The sequence below is a fragment of the Leucoraja erinacea genome, chromosome 2, assembly GCF_028641065.1.
Source record: "Leucoraja erinacea ecotype New England chromosome 2, Leri_hhj_1, whole genome shotgun sequence".
Lineage (NCBI taxonomy): Eukaryota > Metazoa > Chordata > Chondrichthyes > Rajiformes > Rajidae > Leucoraja > Leucoraja erinaceus.
Window position 1 is genome coordinate 13958004 of NC_073378.1, and position 23247 is coordinate 13981250.

Genomic DNA, 23247 nt, shown 5'->3' on the forward strand with positions numbered 1-23247 from the left:
AAAGAGAACATACAAACTCTGTACAGGCAGCACCCGTTGTCAGGATCAAACCTGGGTCTCAAGCCCTGTTATGTCCCTGTCCCACTTAGGAAACCTGAACGGAAACCTCTGGAGCCTTTGCGCCCCACCCAAGGTTTCCGTGCGGTTCCCGGAGGTTCCCGGAGGTTTTTGTCAGTCTCCCTACCTGCTTCCACCACCTGCAACCTCCGGCAACCACCTGCAACCTCCGGGAACCGCACGGAAACCTTGGGTGGGGCGCAAAGTCTCCAGAGGTTTCCGTCAGGTTTCCTAAGTGGGACAGGGGCATAAGGCAGCAACTCTACCACTGCACCACTGGGCTCTTTGTTCAATATTCGCTTCTGAGCCTGAATTAGGCTGATTACTGTGCAACTGTTAGGGTAAAGATGAGGAACATTGCTTTTGCCTTGTATCAAGCTGCACTTCCCACACCTGCAGTGCTATTAGCAAAAAAAAAATGGTCTCTGAGAACACAAGGAATGCTGAAATCTTGAGCAAAACACAAGGTGCTGGAGCAGCTCAGTGGTCCAGGCAGCATCTATGGAGGGGATGGAAAGGCAACATTTTTGGTCTGGACCCTTCTTCAAGGAGATGTTAACAATAATAATAATAATAATAATAATAATAATAATAACAATAATAATAATAATAATAATAATAATAAGCCTTTATTGTCATTGTGCTTAGAAATACAATGAAATTAGGAGAGCTACTCTTGATCAGTGCAACCAAAACAAGTTAAAACACATCGAATTACATCCAATACGTTATTTAACTGCTTGAAATTGAAATAGTAGATAAATTAATTTTATCAGCTTGAAATAGTAGATAAATTGCTCCCCCTGATACAAAATCTCAGAACACATCGACCTATTTTCCAGTGTTTTATATCTGAGGAAGCAGCTTCGAGCAATGTTATCGATAACATCACATCTTGGAGCCTGCTGGAGCTAATTCTCCTTGCTTCATGCCTATCACTGTGAAAAGTGCAATTTCAATGTTTGACTTTTCATACAGCCACCAGAATGGCTAATGGCATGGGAATATCTGATATTAAACATTCATCACACTTTAAGTTGATCAATTGTATTGGTGAGGAAATTAAAAGGGAGCTTGCCATGATATAGCACCTCTAATGACCCCAACATACCCTAAAGTACTTTGCAGCCAGTAAAGCATTTTTGAAGTACGGTCACTATTTTAATGGACTATAGCAACAGACAACATCAAAGCACAATACATATTAACTAAAATCAAAGCATAGTCTGATGGACAGTAAAAACTGTAGCCAACAGATGATAATCTTCCTCCTGTATTTGAACCTGTGTTTGAACTGATGGAGATGCAACAGAACATCATGTGAATCTGAAGCATTTTAAGACACAGCATTTGTAAATATCTAGTGTCATGAGGTGCCTCCTGCAGATAGTCCAGCTTTCAGAAACACATTGCAGGACAGGGATAACAGTTACCCTGTATTAGTCACCAAGTGAATATTACTGAATATTGGTAAGTTTTACATCAGTCTGAGGTTTTGTTCTCTAAATATCATATTCTCCAGTCAAACAAATGTTGTGCTGTGTATCGAAGGCAGTGGTGCCTTTGCCAAGAGGTGGTTTGCAAGAAGATGCTTTACATTTTCAGAGCCTCACTGTGAACCTCTATTGTCAGAGGGCAGTGCTGTTCAACGGGGGGGGTGACAATTTGTTGTTTTTGCAGGCACTGCATGTAAGGTACATCCTCTTGTATGTTTCAGTGAAAGCATTGTTGATGGGTTGGAGCTTGGCATCTACCAACATGCAAACTATGTCATCTTCTGCATTCTGCAGATTGACTGCTGAGATTTCGATGACCTTGGTTCTGGAGAGTAGCCACGGCAGGGTTGAACAGCTTCTGCGGCAAATGTATGCAAGGTGAGATGTGTAGAAAGGAACTGCAGATGCTGATTTACACCAAAGATCGACATAAAATGCTGGAGTAACCCAGCGGGACAGGCAGCATCTCTGGCGAGAAGGAATGTTTGATGTTTCGGGTCGAGACCAGAACCTGAAGAAGGGTCTCGACCCGAAACTTCACCCGTTCCTTCTCTCCAGAGATGCTGTCTGTCTGAGTTACTCGAGAATTTTGTGTCTGTCTTTATTCAAGGTGAGATGTGCATATACACATTCACATACACACATGCACATACGCAAACCTGTACACAAAGACACTAGAAATAACCCCTCAGTCTAAAGTTACCCACTTTTTGCCTCCAAGCCTTTTTTATTGAAGACAATAGACAATAAACAATAGACAATAGGTGCAGGAGTAGGCCATTCGACCCTTCGAGCCAGCACCACCATTCAATGTGATCATGGCTGATCATACCCAATCAGTACCCCATTCCTGCCTTCTCCCCATATCCCCTGACTCCTCTATCTTTAAGAGCCCTATCTAGCTCTCTCTTGAAAGTATCTAGAGAACCCGCCTCCACCGCCCTCTGAGGCAGAGAATTCCACAGACTTTAGTCTCTGTTCTAAATGGCTTACTCCTTATTCTTAAACTGTGGCCCTTGGTTCTGGACTCCCCCAACATCGGGAACGTTTCCAGCCTCTAGCGTGTCCTAGCCCTTAACAATCTTATATGTTTCAATGAGATCTGCTCTCAAACTCCAGATTGTACAAGCCCAGCTGCTCTATTCTCTCAGCATATGACAGGCCTGCCATCCTGGGAATTAACCTTGTAAACCTACACTGCACTCCCTCAATACCAAGAATGTTCTTTCTCAGATTAGGGGACCAAAACTGAACACAATACTACAGGTGTGGTCTCACTAGGGCTCTGTACAACTGCAGAAGGACCTCTTTGCTCCTATATTCGATTCCTCTTGTTATAAAGGCCAACATACCATTTGCTTTCTTCACTGCCTGCTGTAACTGCATGCTTACTTTCATAGACTGATGTACAAGGACCCCCAGATCCCGTTGTACTTCTCCTTTTCCCAACTTGACGCCATTTAGATAGTAATCTGCCTTCCTGTTTTTGCTACCAAAGTGGATAACCTCACATTTATCCGCATTAAACTTCATCTGCCATGCATCTGCCCACTCCCCCAACCTGTCCAAGTCACCCTGCATTCTCATAGCATCCTCCTCACAGTTCGCACTGCCACCCAGCTTTGTGTCACCTGCAAATTTGCTAATGTTACTTTGAATCCCTTCATCCAAATCATTGATGTAAATTGTAAATAGCTGCGGTCCCATCACCGAGCCTTGTGGTACCCCACTAGTCACTGCCTGCCATTCTGAAAGGAACCCGTTAATCCCTACTCTTTGTTTCCTGTCTGCCAACCACTTCTCTATCCATGTCAGCACTCTACCCCCAATACCATATGCCCTAATTTTGCCCAATAATCTCCTATGCGGGACCTTATCAAATGCTTATCAAATGAAGGTATTGCACTGTCAGTTTTCCAATCCTTTTGTACCTCTCCAAAATCTAAGGACTTTTGGAAGATTGCAACCATTGCATCCATCATCTTGGTAGCTACTTCTTTTAGGATCCTGGAATGCAGATCATCAGTTCCAATGGACATTATCATTTTGCTCCATTAGTTTGCCCAATACCTAATGATGGTTTTTAATATATCTGCTTTTGTTTGGTGTTAAGGGCCTGTCCCACGAGCATGCGACTCCATGCGGCAAGCGCGACCTAAGCGAATCCATGCGGCAAGCGCTACCTAACGTGGTTGCTTGAGCCGTACGGCCTCGCGGGGTCGGTCCCACTTTGATCACCGGAGCCATAAGGAGTTGTGCGGAGCTGGTCCTGACATCGTGCGGGGCTCCGAAAAACTGACGGCGGTCAAAAATTCCTCGCGGGAACGGACTGCCCGCCCGCAGCCGCCTCGACGCCATACGTCACGCGTGAACTTCCCGCGGATTTCACTCGCACTTCATGTCAGTCACTCGATCTCCGCGCGGCCCCCGCTTCTGGTTAGGTAGCGCTTGCCGCATGGAGTCGCTTAGGTCACGCTTGCCGCATGGAGTCACATGCTCGTGGGACAGGCCCTTAAATGAAATGTTCATCACATCTTCTCCTTGAAAGACGGACCTTTTTAACTCCTTTGTCCTTTCTTTGCTCTCCATAACTATTTCCCATACCTGTTCTCTTTGGGACATATGTTAACCTTCCTGTCCCTCTTCCTTTTATTGTACTTATATATAAAACTCAAATCAGTCCGCCTGCCGTCCGGCTGCCGTCCGGCTGCATTTCTTCCTTTGATTCATTGCCACGCCCAATCAAGACGCTCAATCTCCGAGATATTTTCCATTTCGGTAGAGATTTCGCTTTTCTTTCCAAGTATCCGCTCCTCATTTCATTTTGTCGTGTTGACGTACATGTTTTTAATCAAATCCTTCTCCTCCCCCACCCATCCCCAAGTATTTTAATAATAAACACGCTTCAACATTTACATGTCAGCTTCCAACACACTTCGAAACAAAGTTGCAAGAGAGGAACACTGAACTTTTCACTGCTGCAGCAGGCAGGGGAGGGCTGCAATCTTACATTTGGGAACGGGCTCAGTTCCATTGGAGGAGACGGGTGCATGGTGGAATATTGGGTTGGGGGATCACACCATTGGGGGAGCAGACCCAACGGGTCTGCACTTGGTCTAGTTGTACTTAAAATAAGCTCCTATTGTCAGTTTTCATATGCGTTGCTGGCTTGTCCTCATGTTGTGTTTATGTCTTCATGATTGCCATTGTTGAATTCTGAATTTATTCTGATTTTTAGGTCTATCACTAACTCTTTTCAACTTATTTGCCTCCTCTTTGAACTCACTACCAATCTTAACATGCAGTGTAGTGACTCATTAGTAACTGTAGTGATACAGGCAGCATCTGTGGAGGATGTGGATTGCAGTTACTTGTGTCTCCAACCTCTACACCCTTGGTTAGCCATAGTTGCTGTTATTTTCCTTCCTCCCTCCCCCCCCCCCCCACTCCCCTCTTTCTTCACATTATATTGATGCTGTAATCCGTGAATTAGCCATTTAAAAATATCTACCACTAACTAACCATTGTCTTGCCTGTTAATCCATTCAGATCATTCTCTTCCCAGTTCATCTGTAATTCTCCTTATTTTTAAATTGAACACAACTGTTTCAGACCCAAGATTCCCAAGCAGAATGCTGAAATCTGCGATAAAGCAATAGCTAAATCCTGGGGGATATTTCACTCTGATATTATTTATTGAACCTGCCTCTTTACCCAGTGCCAGATCCAAACTAACCTGTTCCTTTGATGATGCCACAACATTTTGCTCTTGGATATTATCCTGTATATACTCCATCATTCTCATGGCTACCATTTTCAATTTGATTAACTCATTCTACATGAAGATTAAAGTCACACAGGATCAATGTCTGTTCTTTTTACACAATTGATTTATGCTCTATGTCTTGGTGTGACTGCTATTTTAAGGCCTGTACACACATTTTACCATTGTTATTTATCTCCCATGCTATTTTTACTTTGTCCCCCTAAATTGACTCTAATTTTAAAGTCTCAGTCATCTCACACAACTCTAATTATTCATCTCTGATTAGTAACATTCCCTAACATCTTGTCCTTCCCACCTGAGCTGTCTAAAAATCATGCAGTCCTGAATATTGAGTTCCCAGCTTTGATGATCTTGTAGTTTTATCTCCATAATGGCTATCGGATCAGATCAGTATGCTTTTAGTTTGTGCTTTTAGTTCATCAATTTAGTTTCAGATACTATGTGCATTTAGGTATAGAGCTCTTAATTGTGTCTGTTTACCAGATTTCATCACATTAGTATCATCTGGGTGATTCTTCTTTCACCTGCCATACTCTTTACTTTTTATTTTTCTGACTTTCATTTCTATCCAATTTCCCTCTCCCCTACCTCTCTGCTCAGGTACCCAGTCCCCTGCGTCACTATTTAAATCCTCCCCAAAAGCTCCAGCATGCAGTCCCATGAGTTATTGACTCTGGTCTCTCTCATTGTAAACCATCCACGTTAAACACTGGCGACCATATTTCACTATAACATTTACTGCAGATAACAATAAACTGCTATTTGTTTTTGAAATCCCAATGGTGTGGGCTACTAGCTCAATAGGTGCTGTTCCTACATTTCCTTTAAACTCAAAAGGGCCCCCTTTTCAGTACTCCCTTTAAACTTTTCCCGTACTCACTTTAAAATCACCTTGCCTTGTTTCTGTGCTCCCTTTAAACTTAACAGAGCCCCAATTCCCAGATTCCCTTTCAAACACACCAGGACACCCTTTACCATGTTCCCCTTGAACGCACCAGGACCCCATTCCCCACATTCCCTTTAAACTCAGTCAATCTGTTTCTTGCACTCCCTTTAAACTTGCCAGGTTTATTGGAAAACATATTTTGTTGCCGGCTAACAACCTTTAAAAAAAGTGGATTAAAAGTGTATGTCAGGGTATGAATTGTGGTGATATCCAATAGTTCGTAAAATCTGCCAGTCTTTCATTGTCATCAATGTCACAAGGGTGCCAAATTATTGGAGTTTTACTGTATTTAGTATGTATTCATGTGTAAGTATTGAACCTTAGTCATAGAGATATTCGCCTGAGATGGACAATGAAGAAGGGTCTCAACCCAAATCATCACCTATTCCTTTTCTCTAGAGATGCTGCCTGGCCCGCTGAGTTACTCCAGCATTTCGTGTCTATCTTCGATGTAAACCAACATCTGCAGTTCATTCCTACACAAGATATTCACCCGATTCTTCTTACCTGCAACTTGTCACTCTTTGAATCCTGATGTCTCCTTACAAATAGTGAGGAGAGTGCAAAATTCATTGGACTTATGAAGAGTGTATGGAATTTGGCTGTGACCATCAAAGTTACCACTGAGTTTAATTGAAACACAAACGGAAGAGAATGATATGGAAGAACAATGATTATTTATTGTGATCTTTTGCTTATCTGACAGTGAATTGAACTGAAGCAAACATGTCACACACAAACATTTCCAAGGCATAGGCAACCATATCCCATATATAATGTGACTAATATACTATATGAATGAATGAATGGACCATTTATTGTCACGTGACAAGTCACAGTGAAGTTCTTTGCTTGCATACCCAAAATATGCAATAGTCGCCACATAAATGGCCCCAACAACGTTACAAAGTATCGAGGCTCCAACGATCCACGAGGCTCCACCAACCCGTGAGGCTCCACCGACCAACAAGGCTCCAACTTTGGCAAGCGAGACTCCGGTTATGACCCAGTGAGGTTTCGGTTTTGACCTAGCGAGGCTACATCGACTTGCGAGGCCCGTGTTACCGACGCACAAGGCTGCGGCTTTGACCCACGAGGCTCCACCAACCCGCGAGGCTCCCGCCCCGGCTACTCCCTGGCCTCCCGGAAGGCGTCTGCCACCGCGGCCTCCTGAGAGGGGTTTTTATAAATCTACAGTCAGTTAAGAATATGATAGTAATAACAAATCATATCCTGGATCACCCAACAGAACCTCACTGCTCTTTGCATGCCACTGCACCCTTGCACATTCTCATCCCCAAATACAGCAACACTTTAATCTTATAGTTGTAGCTTCTGTAAAATGTTACATTTTGATGGAGCCCTGAAAAAAAATGACTCTTTCATTCTAATAGCTCTTTTGTTTAAACAGATCAACTAAAATTCCTTCCTTTGCTTCTTGGTTGGATACTTAGAGTAGCTTTACTCAGAATAATTTTTAACAGGGAATATTTTTGAAACAAATGGCCAGTTTTTATAACTGGTAAACATGTACTCTTTCAGGTCATCAAGTACAACACTCAGAATATATGTTCTTGTCATAAACCATGACATGGTCTCTCAAAATGATAATAGGCTGTGCCCAAATGAATGGCTGAGATGGATTCCAGAAGTAATTGGTGGCTGTAGCAGGAATTACTGACTAAATACCCTTTCATTTTCTGGATTCCCTACAGTTTTCTTGACTGAGTTAGTTTGTCTGGACTCTGTGCAAATGTCAGACTGCAGAATTTTGAAGACTTTGAACTTATATTTAAGTGGGTGTGTAACTCTCCAGCACATATTAAAAACAAGCTGCTGCTCCAACTAGTAGTTTGGTGCTATTTATATAAAGTGAATCAGTTGGAATAAAAAACATATCAGTGAACAAGCCAGCTAAAACAATGCATCTGTATAAGACTTTACACATCCTTTTGGGACATGTCAAAACCCATGTTCTTATTTTCGCTTCACTGACAATAAAACATTCTTAAGTGGAGTCACTTGGTTTATTTTAGTTTAGAGATACAATGTGGAAACAGGCCTTTCAGCCACCATGTCGGTGCTGACCAGCGATCACCCATTCACTAGTTCTATCCTACACATGAGTGCTAATTTACAGAACGTAATTAACCTACAAATCTGCATATCTTTGAAATGTGGGAGGAAACCAGAGTACCCGAAGGAAACGCACCCAGTGACAGGGAGAATGTACAAACTTCGTACTAACAGTCCCCTGGTCTCTGGCACTGCAAGGTTGCAACTCTGCCGCTGCGCCATAGTGTAACAATGCAGGAAATATGAAGCTGATTTACACACAGAAAAGTCTTCAAAGCCAGGGTATCTAAATTGAGAGATTAGTACTAGCCAAGAAATAACTGCTGTGCTTGTCTACATAATAGTTACAATGCGACTTGTAAACCCTCCTTCAGAGTTTAGACAGAGTCTTGGTTTATCATGTCAACTGAAATACTTCAGCTTGGAAATTATTGTGAACCCAAATGGATGAGCTATATCAGTGGTTCCCAACTTTTTTAGCTCATGGCCCCCTTGGGATCTTTTAATTTTTCTGTGCCCCCCCCTGCCCCCCCCCCCCCCCCCCCCCCCCACATTATTAGTGGAAAAAAAGTACTTCAATGTTATAATACCTTCCATAAAAATATCAGTGTCTATTAATTGCACATATATTCTCTTTTATTCTATTCCACAAACATCAAAAATATTTCAACTACATAGATTTAAATTTATTAGAACTGAAATGTAGGAGGCAACAGGGTGGTAGCTCTGTGGACCCCTTCATTGAACCTGTGGCCCCATAAATCCCAACATTTTTCTGTGGCCCCCCTGAAATTTGCCATGGCCCCAGGTTGGAAATCACTGAGCTACATGACCATTGCAAAGGGATGCTAATTGTTTGTTTAGCTTAGTTTAGTTTAGAGATGCAGCATGGGAACAGGCACTTTGACAGACTGAGTGCACACCAACCATCGATCACCCATCACACTAGTTCTACGTTATCCCACCTTTTCGTTGACTCCCTTGTTTAGTTTACTTTATTTTTATGTGTACCAAGATACATATCAGCTAGATGGGACTCTTAAAGATAGTGGATTCGGGGGATATGGGGAAAAGGCAGAAACGAGGTACTGATTAGGGATGGTACACAAAATATCTGGAGAAACTCAGCGGGTGCAGCAGCATCTATGGAGCGAAGAAAATAGGCAATGTTTCGGGCCGAAACCCTTCTTCAGACTGATGGGGGGCGGGAGGGAAGAAGGAAGGAAAAAGGGGAGGAGGAGGAGCCCGAGGGCGGGGGGATGGGAGGAGACAGCTCGAGGGTTAAGGAAGGGGAGGAGACAGCAAGGGCTAGCAAAATTGGGAGAATTCAACATTCATGCCATCAGGATGCAAGCTGCCCAGGCGGAATATGAGGTGCTGTTCTTCCAATTTCCGGTGTTGCTCACTCACTCTGGCAATGGAGGAGACCCAGGACAGAGAGGTCGGATTGGGAATGGAAGGGGGAGTTGAAGTGCTGAGCCACCGGGAGTTGAGGTAGGTTATTGCGGACTGAGCGGAGGTGTTCGGCGAAACGATCGCCCAAACCTCCGCTTAGTCTCCCCGATGTAAATCAGCTGACATCTAGAGCAGCGGATGCAGTAGATGAGGTTGGAGGAGATACAGGTGAACCTTTGTCGCACCTGGAACGACTGCTTGGGACCTTGAATGGAGTCGAGAGGGGAGCTGTTGCATTTCTTGCGGTTGCAACGGAAAGTGCCCGGGGAGGGGGTGGTACGGGAGGGAAGGGAAGAATTGACAAGGGAGTTGCGGAGGGAACAGTCTTTGCGGAAGGCAGACATAGGGGGAGATGGGAAGATGTGGCGAGTGGTGGGGTCACGTTGGAGGTGGCGGAACTGGCGGAGGATTATGTGTTGTATTTGTCGGCTGGTGGGGTGAAAGGTGAGGACCATCCCCGCACTCGCATGCCCTTGATGCGAGTGCAGGGATGGGGAGAGAGAGCAGTGTTGCAGGGTATGGATGAGACCCTGGTGCGAGCCTCATCTATGGTGGCGGAGGGGAATCCCCATTCCCTGAAGAACAAGGACATTTCCGATGCCCTGGTTTGCAATGTCTCGTCCTGGGAACAGATGCGGCGTAAGCGGAGGAATTGGGAGTAGGGGATGGAGTCTTTACAGGGGGCAGGTTGGGGTCACGGTTAATCCACGATTAGCGATGATCAGCCATGATCACATTGAACGGCAGTGCTGGCTCGAAGGGCCGACTGACCTACTCCTGCACCTATTGTCTATTGTCTATTGATACAATGAAAAGCTTTTCTGTTGCATGCTATCTAATCAGCGGAATGGCTATACATGATTGCAATCAAGTCGTACACTATGTACAGATACAGGATGAAGGGAAATAACATTTAGTGCAAGATAAAGTCCAGTAAAGTCCGAATATAGATAGTCTGAGGGTCTCCAATAAGGTTGATGCTAACACAGTTCCGTTTTCAGTCTGAAGAAGGGTTTCGGCCCGAAACGTTGCCTATTTCCTTCGCTCCATAGATGCTGCTGCACCCGCTGAGTTTCTCCAGCATTTTTGTGTACCTTCCATTTTCTAGTTGGTGATAGTATGGTTCTGTTGCCTACACACTTGGGGTAATTTATAGAAGCTAATTAATCTGCAAACCTGTGTTCAAGAAGGAACTGCAGATGCTGGAAGATCGAAGGTACACAAAAATGCTGGAGAAACTCAGCGGTGCAGCAGCATCTATGGAGCGAAGGAAATAGGCGACGTTTCAGGCCGAAACCCTTCTTGAGACTGCAAACCTGCACTTCTTTGGGTAGTGAGAGGAGACTGGAGTATCTGGAGGACACCCATGCTGCTACATGGAGGACACTTCACTGGGAGAATGTGCAAACTCTACACAGACAGGAGCACCTGTGCTTCCCTACCCCATTCACCAACCTTTCACACATTTCCCCCGATATACTTATTGTAGAAAAATATATATTGATCTCACCTCAGGAATTTGGAAGATTAGTCTGTCTAACTTGCAGGGAAGAATCTCAGATTTCTTTGTTAAAAAGTACTTCCTAATTTCACCTCTGGAAGACCAGACTTTAATTTTATGCCAGTGCCTCTTTACTTTAATTCATTCAATGGAGGTAGCAAAAGGATCATTAATTGCTTATTTTCAGGGAGATAAGGCTGATGGATTTTTGAGGAGGTGAAAAGCAGGTTAATGTACACAGGGAGAGACCACTATGAATTTGTGAATAAAGTTTTATTTTAGAGTTGAGCAGTTTATGTGCGGGACAAAGCACATCTCGTTGTACAAAAGCACAAGTGACTCCTATGTCAGTGAAATAGCATGAGCAGGTCTCAGTGAAAAGGTTAAAGGCAGCAGGAATGTGGACAGGATTATTAATCATACTTTAAATGCATCTGGTCAATGTGAGGCAGTTATCATTGAGGGAAATCAAGACTGGATACTATAGGATGACAAGTCAGGACAAGTTAAAGTGACATTGTTCAGATCTATAGAGAGATGAAGCATGGATTAAGACTGATATCAAATAATGATGAGATGAAGTACAGGAAGGAGATTGAGAACCTCTTAACCTGGTTCCAAGACAACAACGTGCTCAATGTCAGCAAGTCAATGGTGATTGTGATGGTGAATGGTGTAGGAAGCAAAGCAGTAGAGATACCCCGATATACATTGATGGCGCCGAAATAGAGATGGTCGAATGTTTCTGATGAATAAATGTCACCATCAATTTATCCTGGACCAGCTACTTTGAAGCAATGGCCAAGAAAGCACACCAATGACTAGAATCTAGAATTTAGGAGATTGAGAGGGGATCTTATAGAAACTTACAAAATTCTTAAGGGGTTGGACAGGCTAGATGCAGGAAGATTGTTCCCGATGTTGGGGAAGTCCAGGACAAGGGGTCACAGCTTTAGGATAAGGGGGAAATCCTTTAAAACCGAGATGAGATGAACTTTTTTCACACAGAGAGTGGTGAATCTCTGGAACTCTCTGCCACAGAGGGTAGTTGAGGCCAGTTCATTGGCTATATTTAAGAGGGAGTTAGATGTGGCCCTTCTGGCTAAGGGGATCAGGGGGTATGGAGAGAAGGCAGGTACGGGATACTGAGTTGGATGATCAGCCATGATCATATTGAATGGCGAAGGGCCGAATGGCCTACTCCTGCACCTAATTTCTATGTTTCTATGTTTCTAGAAGGCTTTGGAAGTTCAGCATGTACCCAACAACCCTCACCAACCTCTATAGATGTTCCATATAAAGCATTTTTTTATGATGCGTCACACCATAGTTTGGGAACAGCTCCACCCAAGACTGCAAGAAATTGCAGAGAGTTTTGGATGTAACCAAATTTCCTTCCATTGTGTGTGAAACTATCTATGTGTATGTTCCCTTCCATTGACTCTATTTAGATTTCATGGTGCCTCAGCAAGGCCATCAAGGACCAGTTTCACTCCATCTTCTCCCATCTCCCATCAGTCAAGAGGTACCGCCATTTGAAAACGCTTGCCTCCGTGTTCAGATACAATTTCTTCCCAGCGGGTTATCAGGTAACTGAACTATTCTCTCACCAACAAGAGAGTGGTCCTGACTTCACAACCACCTTGTCAGAGACTCTTGAACTATTTTTAATCAGACTTTATCAGAGTTTGGCTTGCACTAAATGTTGTACCCTTTATTCTTTATCTGTACAATGTAGATGGCGTGATTCTAATCATGTACAGTCTTTTCCTCGGACTATCTATATTCTGTAGGAAGGAACTTCAGATACTGGTTTAAACCGAAGTTAGATACAAAAAGCTGGAGTAACTCAGGCATCATCTCTGGAAAGAAGGAATGTGTGATGTTTCGGGTTGAGACCCTTCTTGAGACTGGACAGTGAACAACAAAAAGCTTTTCACCGTACCTCGGTACACATGACAATGATAAACTAAAGTAAACTAAACTCCTTCACAAACAGATGTGTGTGAATTAAAAAAGATGAGTTCAAGGTTTAAATGAACAATGAATGTGTAAGAGATTGGGTTAGCCTTCAGTGAAGCAAAGATGGCTGAGGAGAAACACAAAAGGTCTTAAAAATCCATGAATGGCAAAGGAACAGAATGAAAACATTGTTAGCCTACTTGACTGATCAACATAGAAAAACTGCGCAAATGTAAGATTCATAACGCTTGCACACGACAAACATTTCCTCCAACCCCCAACCCTAGAAAAAACATCTATAAACTGTGCAGATCTGAGGCAAGTTCCCTGCGAAGATAATTGTTCTGGGTACACATTAACGCCTTGTTAGAAGCTGGATCATTACTTGTTGATAAGTATGAAAGCAATTAGGAGGGCAAAGAGCGGCCACAAAATGACAATGGCAGGCAAGGTTAAGGGCAATCTAAAAGCATTTAAAATATATAATAATGGCAAGAGGATAACCAGGTACAGAGTAGGAAACACTGGGGACCAATGTGGCAATAGGTAGAAACATAGAAACATAGAAAATAGGTGCAGGAGTAGGCCATTCGGCCCATCGAGCCTGCACCGCCATTCAATATGATCATGGCTGATCATCCAACTCAGTATCCTGTACCTGCCTTCACTCCATACCCCCTGATCCCTTTTGCCACAAGGGCCACATCTAACTCCCTCTTAAATATAGGGAATGAACTGGCCTCAACTACCTTCTGTGGCAGAGAATTCCACAGATTCACCACTCTCTGTGTGAAAAATGTTTTTCTCATCTCGGTCCCCTTATCCTTAAAACTGTGACCCCTTGTTTGTTTTGTTTGTTTTGTTGTTTGTCTTTTGCACAAAAGTCTGCGAGCATTGCCACTTTCATTTTACTGCACATCTCGTATGTGTATGTGACAAATAAACTTGACTTGACTTGACTTGTTCTGGACTTCCCCAACATCGGGAACAATCTTCCTGATTCTAGCCTGTCCAACCCCTTAAGAATTTTGTAAGTTTCTATAAGATCCCCCCTCAATCTTCTAAATTCTATCGAGTACAAGCCGAGTCTATCCAGTCTTTCTTCATGTGAAAGTCCTGACATCCCAGGAATCAGTCTGGTGAACCTTCTCTGTACTCCCTCTATGGCAAGAATGTCTTTCCTCAGATTAGGAGACCAAAACTGTATGCAATACTCCAGGTGTGGTCTCACCAAGACCCTGTACAACTGCAATAGAACATCCATGCTCTTATACTCAAATCCTTTTGCTATGAATGCTAACATACCATTCGCTTTCTTCACTGCCTGCTGCACCTGCATGCCTACTTTCAATGACTGGTGTACCATGACACCCAGGTCTCGGAGTGTGGATCCGGAGGATACAGGTAAGGATTTAAATGAGTACTTCTCATTGGTATTCACTGTGGGAGAGGACATTGCAGTTGGATAATGCCGGGGAAGTAATGGTGAAAATCTAGAAAAAAATTACAAATGAAAAGGGAGAGCTAGTTGATATCTTGGTTAGCTTAAGTTTTGAATAAATGCCCCAGGAACTGATGAAATGTAGCCCAAGCTACTGTGGTAGGCAAGGTTGGAGATTGCTGGAGATCGAACAGAAAATGGTTAAATCTTCACTGGCCACAGGTGAGCTGCCAGATGACCTGACAACAATATATGTGGAAGACACAAAATGCTGGAGTAACTCAGCGGGTGAGGCAGCATCTCTTGAGAGAATGGGCGACGTTTCGGGTCGAGACCCTTCTTCAGGTTGATGTCAGGGGAGGGGGCAGGGGCGGGACAAAGATGTGGGACCTTTATTCAAGAAGGGCAGTAGGTATATGCCAGGGAAACTACATGCTGGCAATTCTAATATCAGTGGTAGATAAATTATTGGAAACAATTCTGAGAGACAGGATTAATCTGAATTTAGAGAGGCATGGAATAATCAGGAAGAGTCAGCATGGTTTTGTTAAGGAGAGTATGCCTTGTCTAAGTTTCTTAATTTGTTGAAGGAAGAGCCTATAATCAGAGAGCACAGATTTGTGAGAGGTAAGTGGTTTAGAAGGGTTTTGAGGATTTTTTTTAACCAAGGGGTAGTTGAAGCTGGAACACACTGCATGAGGAGGGGTTGGAGGCGGGCACTCCCACAACATTCAAGAAGCCTATCTGGAAACACACAGACGTAGAAGGATAAAAGCCGTGTGATTAGTATATGGACACTTGATGGTTGACATAGACGTGGCCAGTCAAAAGGCCTGTATCTGTGCTGTATGAATCAATGACTAATATTATGGAAATATCCTGAACTATATTACAGGAGGTAAAAATGAACATTGGGTGAACATGAATTCTAACTGGATGATCTTTTGATGTGTGGGAAAGAACTACAGATGCTGGTTTATGCACCACATATCTGGAACAAACTCCCAGAAAACTGCAGGTCTGCTGCAACTCTCAGCTCTTTTAAATCTAGACTGAAGACTTTTCTGTTTCCAGCTGCCTTTCAGTAAACAATACAATTTATTAATTACCTATACTGCACTGTAACGTCTTGTTTTATTCTATTTTAAATATTTTATTTGATTGCTTATAATTTTGTAATTATTTTATCTGAATAATCTAATAATCGTTTTACATCTAAATGTCATTTTATATGTGTTTCTTTCCAATGCTTTTAATGTTTTATGTAAAGCACTTTGAATGACCTTGTTGTTGAAAGGTGCTGTACAAATAAACTTGCCTTGCCTTGGTTTACATCAAATATAGACACAGAATGCTGGATAACTCAGTGGCACAGGCAGCATCTCTGGATAGATGCCGTTTCGGGTCGAGACTCTTCTTCAGAATCCTTTGATCTTTTGATGTTCTTTTTGGCATTTCCTTGGCTTTTACAAGTTCAAGTTCGTTCACATTTATTGCCACAAGCACCCATTAATGTACAGTGGAATTTGACTTGCCATGCAGCCATTCAAACAAAAGAGCAGATTACACAATAGAATATAACATGACCATCCAACACAGTGGAATCATCATTCTTCACTGTGGTGGGAGGCAATAACTTTGTCAGTCCTCCTCCTTTGTTCATCCGTGGCCGGGGCCATGAATCGCTATAGATGGCCCGATGTACAGGCCCTCTCATCAGGATGCTCAAAACTCCAACGTCGGGATGGACGGACACTCCGCGGCTTGGAGGTCCAGAATCGGCCGCTTCCTACTGGAGGCCGGGGCTTCACGATGTTCTAGGCTGCAGGCCCACGGTCGGAGCTCTTAAAGTCCACATGATGCCCGCGGCTAGAAGCTCCGCAGACCGTGGCTTCAGTATGTTATAGGCCGGCGGTCGGAGCTCTTAAAGTCCGCGCCAGTGACTAGAAGCTCCGCAGACCACGGTTTCAGGATGTTGTAGTCCGCGGGCCAGCGATCGGAGCACTTCTTCTAGTGACCCCCGGTAAGGGATCGCCCGGCTCCACGATGGAAAGTCCGCGCTGCGCCCACTGCTGAAGTTCTGGACCCGACTCCGGGAAAGGCCGCACCAATCCAAGCTGTTAGGCCGTGAGGGAGGGCAAAATGCAACTAGGAGAAAAGTCGCATTCCACCGAGGTAAGCGACTCAAAAACTGTTTCCCCCAATTCCCGCCCCCACCCTCCCACACTAAAACACACTTTTAGACATACTAAAAACAAAAAAAAGTGGAAAGGATGAACCTCTGCTGGCTGGCAGCTACACCCGTCGGACCAATGTACTGTATTCTTCAGATACGGGCACTTCTGGTAACACTAGCTTAGATGCCTTTTTTCATTGCCCTGAGAAGATGGCTATGAGCAGCTGTTGAACTATTGCAGAGTAATGGCAAAGGTATCGCCGCAATGGGAAGCCTAGCACTTAGACAGTGCTAATGAAGAACTGGTGACAGGGAGGGGAACTTGGATGTCAGGGGTTATGGGGAGAAGGCAGGAGAATGGGGTTAAGAGGGAAAGCTAGAATCAGGAAAAATGTTCCCAATGTTGGGCGAGTCCAGAACCAGGGGCCGCAGTCTTAGAATAAAGGGGAGGCCATTTAAGACTGAGGTGAGAAAAATCCTTTTCACCCAGAGAGTTGTGAATTTGTGGATTTAAGATTGAGTTTGATAGAGCTCTAGGGGCTAGTGGAATCAAGGGATATGAGGAGAAGGCAGGCACGGGTTATTGATTTGGGACGATCAACCATGATCAGACTGAATGGCGGTGCTGGCTCGAAGGGCCGAATGGCCTCCTCCTGCACCGATTTTCTATGTTTCTATGTTTCTATGAATGGCAGAGTAGATTTGATGGGCCGAATGGCTAAATTCTGCTCCTATCATTTATGCTATTCCAATGAACGTATTTGACTCAGTTATTTATTTTATCAACTGATATGTTTAGGGTATCATAAGGGTGAACGTGCTGCAGTGTAGAATCACAATTTTGTTCGACACCATCAGTCATTTTTGATAGTAAAGAAAAAATCCCAAGCAGTTATCATAAGAAAACAAAACCATGATTGATATTTTAAAAGTATGTGCAGCGTTTCATGTGTGTGGAGAAAAGTACATGGTGTGTGACGTGACATGTTACAGAAACCCCAATACATTTGTAGCCTGAAAACGCTTGTCTACATTCAAACCTATCAATATTAGTTTAGCAACATGACAGGGTCCTGCCACCTATCTATCAAAGCACCATGGTTACCTCCTTTATCACGTCTAGAATGATAACCGTTGAATGTGGTTACTGCAACAGGATCCTATCTTCATTTTGAATGGAAAAAAGACCATCCAGGAGATAAAAGGGTGATTGGTGTGGTGCTGCTGAGTAGCATTAATGCATTGGTACTGGTAGTCCTGTTGTCTGCATTGAAGTTGTGAAAGATAGAAACCATTCACAGCAGTCTGTATGTAGCATAGTACATTCAAATGCTGTTTTCAGGCGGCCACTAGCATTAATGCCTGCTGCAGTTCACAAATTTCAATTGCCTGCAAACACTTTTGAAAGAAGCTACGCTTCATGTGTATGGTTATAGAGTTATAGTGTCACATGGAATCGAACATAGAGTCATGAACCACCGAAACAGGCCCTTCAGCCCAACTCACGCATGCCGACCAACATACTCCATCTACTCCCATTGACCTATATATCTCTAATGGGGCTGTCCCACTGTACAAGCTAATTCAAGAGTTTCCCCTGATTCGAACTCGGAGAATTACGGTAATGGCCGCTCGTAGGTACTCGAGCCCTCGTGAACATTTTCCAACATGTTGAAAAATCTTCACGAGTCTTCACATGCTTACCGCCTTTTCCGAGTACCTGCCGTAAGCCTTACAAGCCGCTAAGAGATGTCCCGAGCTCCGACGCACCGGCTACGTTCATTCTACGTGTTTAAACTCGGGAGAGCTCTTGAATTACCTCGTACAGTGGGACAGGCCCTTAAACCTTTCCTATCTGTGTAACTGTCCATGTTTTTTAATCCGGTTACAGTACATTACTTGCCTCAACTGCCTTCTCTGGCTGCTCGTTCCATATACTCACCACCCTTTGAGTAAAAAAAGCTGCTTCTCTCACCTTAAACCGATGTCCTCTGGTTCTTGATTCCCCTACCCTGCGTAAAATATGTTATATCCCCCCCCTATCTATTCCACTCATAATTTTATAATAGTTGGCCAGTTTAAGATTCTGATGAACATATTACAGTAAAGCCTAAATGTCTGCTTTCAGTTAATTCATCAAATGAAAAATGATTTAACCTAGTTTGTCATGTTGAACTTGGATAATTAACAAATGTCAACGTTGTGGACTACTGCAGAGTTGGCCCTTGGCCTCATCGGCTCAAAGGGCTATCTTAAGGGGGCACCACAAATGTGAAGAAAATGTTAGTGAAAACTAATGGCATTTGACTGACAAAACGCAACACAATAACCATTCACTGCAACATCTGCAAATTAAGCCACTATATCAGAAACAGCTGGGGCTTCAGTTGGTCTTTTGCCAAAATACTTTAATTCGGAACGCAACCCTTTTAAGAAATCTGAAGAAGCCAACAATCCATGTTCCTTCCAACTGGTCAGGCCAGTTTTCAGAGTTGTTGGCCCAAGTATATTCACAATCTGGTGTACCATACAATTACAGATACCCATTATTATAGGAGGGGATAACACCAGACAGTGAACGATCAATGCATCCTTTTGATGATAATAATACGGCAAAACTGTAGAGCAAAGTTATTATGAAAATGACTGGTTTGATTGTTATTCCTTGGAGTTCAAAACATTTTCCAAAAAAAGATTCCACTGTTGAGTATATAACTAATTAAGTGAAGGGTGAAGTAAATTCACATAACTACATTTCAGGCAACATTCAAGTTTTAAACCAAAGCACGAAACAATCGAGTTTAGTTTAGTTTTTTAGTTTAGAGATATAGCACGTAAAAACAGGCCCTTTGGCCCGACAAATCTGTGCTAACCAGCGATCCTCCTACACCAACATTATTCTACACAATAAGAACAATTTACAATTTATACCAAAGCCAATTAACCTGCAAACCTGTACGTCTTTGGAGCGTGGCAGGAAACCAGAGCACCCGGAGAAAGCCTATGCAGTCACAGGGAGAACGTACAAACTCCATCCAGACAACACCCATAGTCAGGATCGAACCTGGGTTTCTGGCGCTGTGAGGCAGTGGCTCCACCACCCTATGCCACTGTGCTGCCCAAATGTTTAGTTTGCATCCTATTCAGTGGATTTTTCTTCCTCCCATGACTTTTATCGGATTACTGTGTCTTTATTCGGTTTAAAAAATTAGATCCATCAGTTCTAGAATAGAATAGAATAGCCTTTTATTTGTCATTCAGACAAGTCTGAATGAAATTTAAGCAGTCATACATACAATAAAAAACAACAATAAACACATATTAACATCCACCACAGTGAGACCACCCAACATCTCCTCACCCAACATCTCCTCCTCTTCTCCCTCTGCGCTGAGGTGATAATCCCCCCCCCCCCGGGCGATATTATAACAGTCCCGCGGCTCAACACCGCGGCCCGGGGTGGTCGTAGCTGCAGCCCACCCAGACCTGCAGACGCAGCCGCTGGCCCGCGGCCGAACCCCGGACTCAGGCCACCGCCGCCAGAACACCGTCCCAGCCACCCTCACGTGAGTAACTGTCGACTTCAGCCTCGGGCCGGGCCGCCCCGACATGGGCGCCGAACCCCCCCGGGCCGGGCCGCCCCGACATGGGCGCCGAACCTCCCCCGGGGCGAGCGCCGCACCCCCCCGAGCTCGGCCGCCCCGACATCGGCGCCGAACGCTCCCCCGGGCCGGACCGCCCGCCCCGACTCGGGCGTTCCTCCTCGAGGTCGGCCGGGCCTCAGCGCCGACGGAGGCAGAGAATGGGCGCCGAAGTCGCCTCCCTCGGGCTGCGAGCGCCACCCACCCCCCCCGAGCTCCACTAAAAAAAAACAAAAACTAGACTCCGACGGGAGCCTGAGCCGTGCAGCCGTCTCGCGCCTGGTCGCCATTCAGCTCTGCTTGCTGTGTCCCACTGACTCGCCCTCACAGGAGCGAAACTCAGGGAAATTAGGTCTTGATGCCCTTCTGCCTCCACCGCCTCGATGGGTCGCCAGTATCCACCTTTAGGCCTCAGCGCCGATGGATCCCCTTAGAGAAGGGCCACATACGACAGCCAAAAGTCGCATTACCCCCCGTAGGGAGCGACTGCACACTCTCTGTGTGAAAAATGTTCTTCGATTTCCCCTTTTCCTTAAGCTGTGACCCCCCCCCCCCCCCCCAACATCAACAACACCACTAAAAAAACTTAAAAAACTATAGACTCTCAATCTTCCAAACTAGAAAATAAACCAAGTCTATCCAGTCTTTCTTCATAAAAAAAAAACAGGACTGCCGATGAGCCGCTGCAGCCAGATCCGCGCCGCCACTTCTAGCCATTACAGCTATCTGCATGCTTCATAAAAAATCCCACTGGCTCTTTGCTAAGCTGCCAATCTGTGGGTTTGCAGTGATCTGCTCTCTGAACTAAGCGATCGAAGACTTCCAAACTCAGTTATGGCCTTTTGTTGGTCATTGCTTGGACAGTGAAAATTACTCAAAATCCGCAAAGATCAAACATAGAACCGTGCAGCACAATAATAGCCCTTTTAACCCACAATGTTTATGTACAACATGATGCCGAGTCAAACTAATGTTCTCTGCTTGCATGTGTTCCATGTCCCTCAGTTCCCTGCATATCCATGAGCCTATTTAAAAGCCTCTCAAATGCCACTATTCTACCTGCCTCCATTAACACCTCAGGCAGCGAGTCCCATGCCCCACCCATCTCCTTTACACTATGCCAATCTCACCTTACAGCCAAGCACTCTGGCTTTTGACATTTCCACCCTTGGAAAAGATTCTGACCCTTCACCACACCTGTGCCTCTTAAAATTTAACATATTATTATCAGGTCTCCCATCAACTTCTGACGTTCCAGAGAAAACAATCTAAGTTTGTCCAACCTCTTCTAATAGATGTGCAGAACTGCAGATGCTGGTATATACCGAAGATAGACACAAAGTGCTGGTGTAGCTCAGCGGGTCAGACAGCATCTGTGGAGAAAAAGGATGGGTCAAAACCCTTGTTCAGACAGGATGGGTCTTCTTCAGTCTGAAGGAAGATCCTGACCCGAAACTCAGTAACTCAGTGGATCCTGACCCGCTGAGTTACTCCAGCAACTTTGTGCCTATCTTCACTCCGAATAGCTAATCCAGGCAGCATTCTGCAGTTCCTTCATACATATGATTGTTTCAATGTCCACGTGATATGTTACTTGCAGGAGAATTAGGAAGTGATGGCATTCCGATGATATTTCTCACTTAATCTTCTCGATTGTTCATCAGAATTGTTTCAGTAACTGAATGACTCATTGGACATTAAGACTCAACCATGCAATAATGACAAAAATCATTGCCAGATTTGTTTGGATACTTACACAAGCTGTTTTCTCTAATTGCCTCTGTGCAGATCTTGCGTGTTATGGACCGTACTTTTCTTTTCATGCATTATTTAGACAAGTTAGTTCAGGAATGCACCGCATTTAATTGTGTAAATCACTCTCTGCAAATGCTCTTGAGAATCAAAGCCTACGTTTTGCATGTGTAAATATTATTTACAAAACATTTACAAGAGGAACAAACAATTCCATAAAATGAGTTACAAGGCCCCGGAATCTGTGGTCAGAGTTAATGCAATGGCCCTGCCCAGTGACCTAAAATCAAGAATCCTTGAGTCCTGATCGCAATGGATGTTTTGAATTGTGGGAGTCTCCATGGAAGAGCTATAGTTTCCAGCTAACGAGTCAGTCATTTAAAAAGAGGTACATAAAATGTTCTTCTTGCAGAGAGCATTGTGAATCTCAGAGAAAGGCAGAGTTAGATAGATTCTTGACGTACAGGTGTCAAAGGTTATGGGAGAGCCTGGAGAGGAAAAGGCTACAAAAAGTAGTAAACACTGCCCAGTCCATCATCGGCTCTGACCTTTCTTCCATCGAGGGGATTTATTGCAGTCGCTGCCTCAAAAAGGCTTGCAGTATCATCAAAGACCCACACCATCCTGGCTACACACTCACCTCCCTGCTACCTTCAGTTAGAAGGTACAGGAGCCTGAAGACTGCAACAACCAGGTTCAGGAATAGCTACTTCCCCACAGCCATCAGGCTATTAAACCTGACTCGAACAAAACTCTGATTATTAATAACCCATTATCTATTATTTGCACTTTATCAGTATTTTTATTCATGTGTGTATACATTTATATTATGCTATATGGACACACTGATCTGTTTTGTAGTAAATGCCTACTACGTTCTGTGTGCTGAAGCAAAGCAAGAATTTCATTGTCCTATCAGGAACACATGACAATAAACTCACTTGACTTGACTCACTT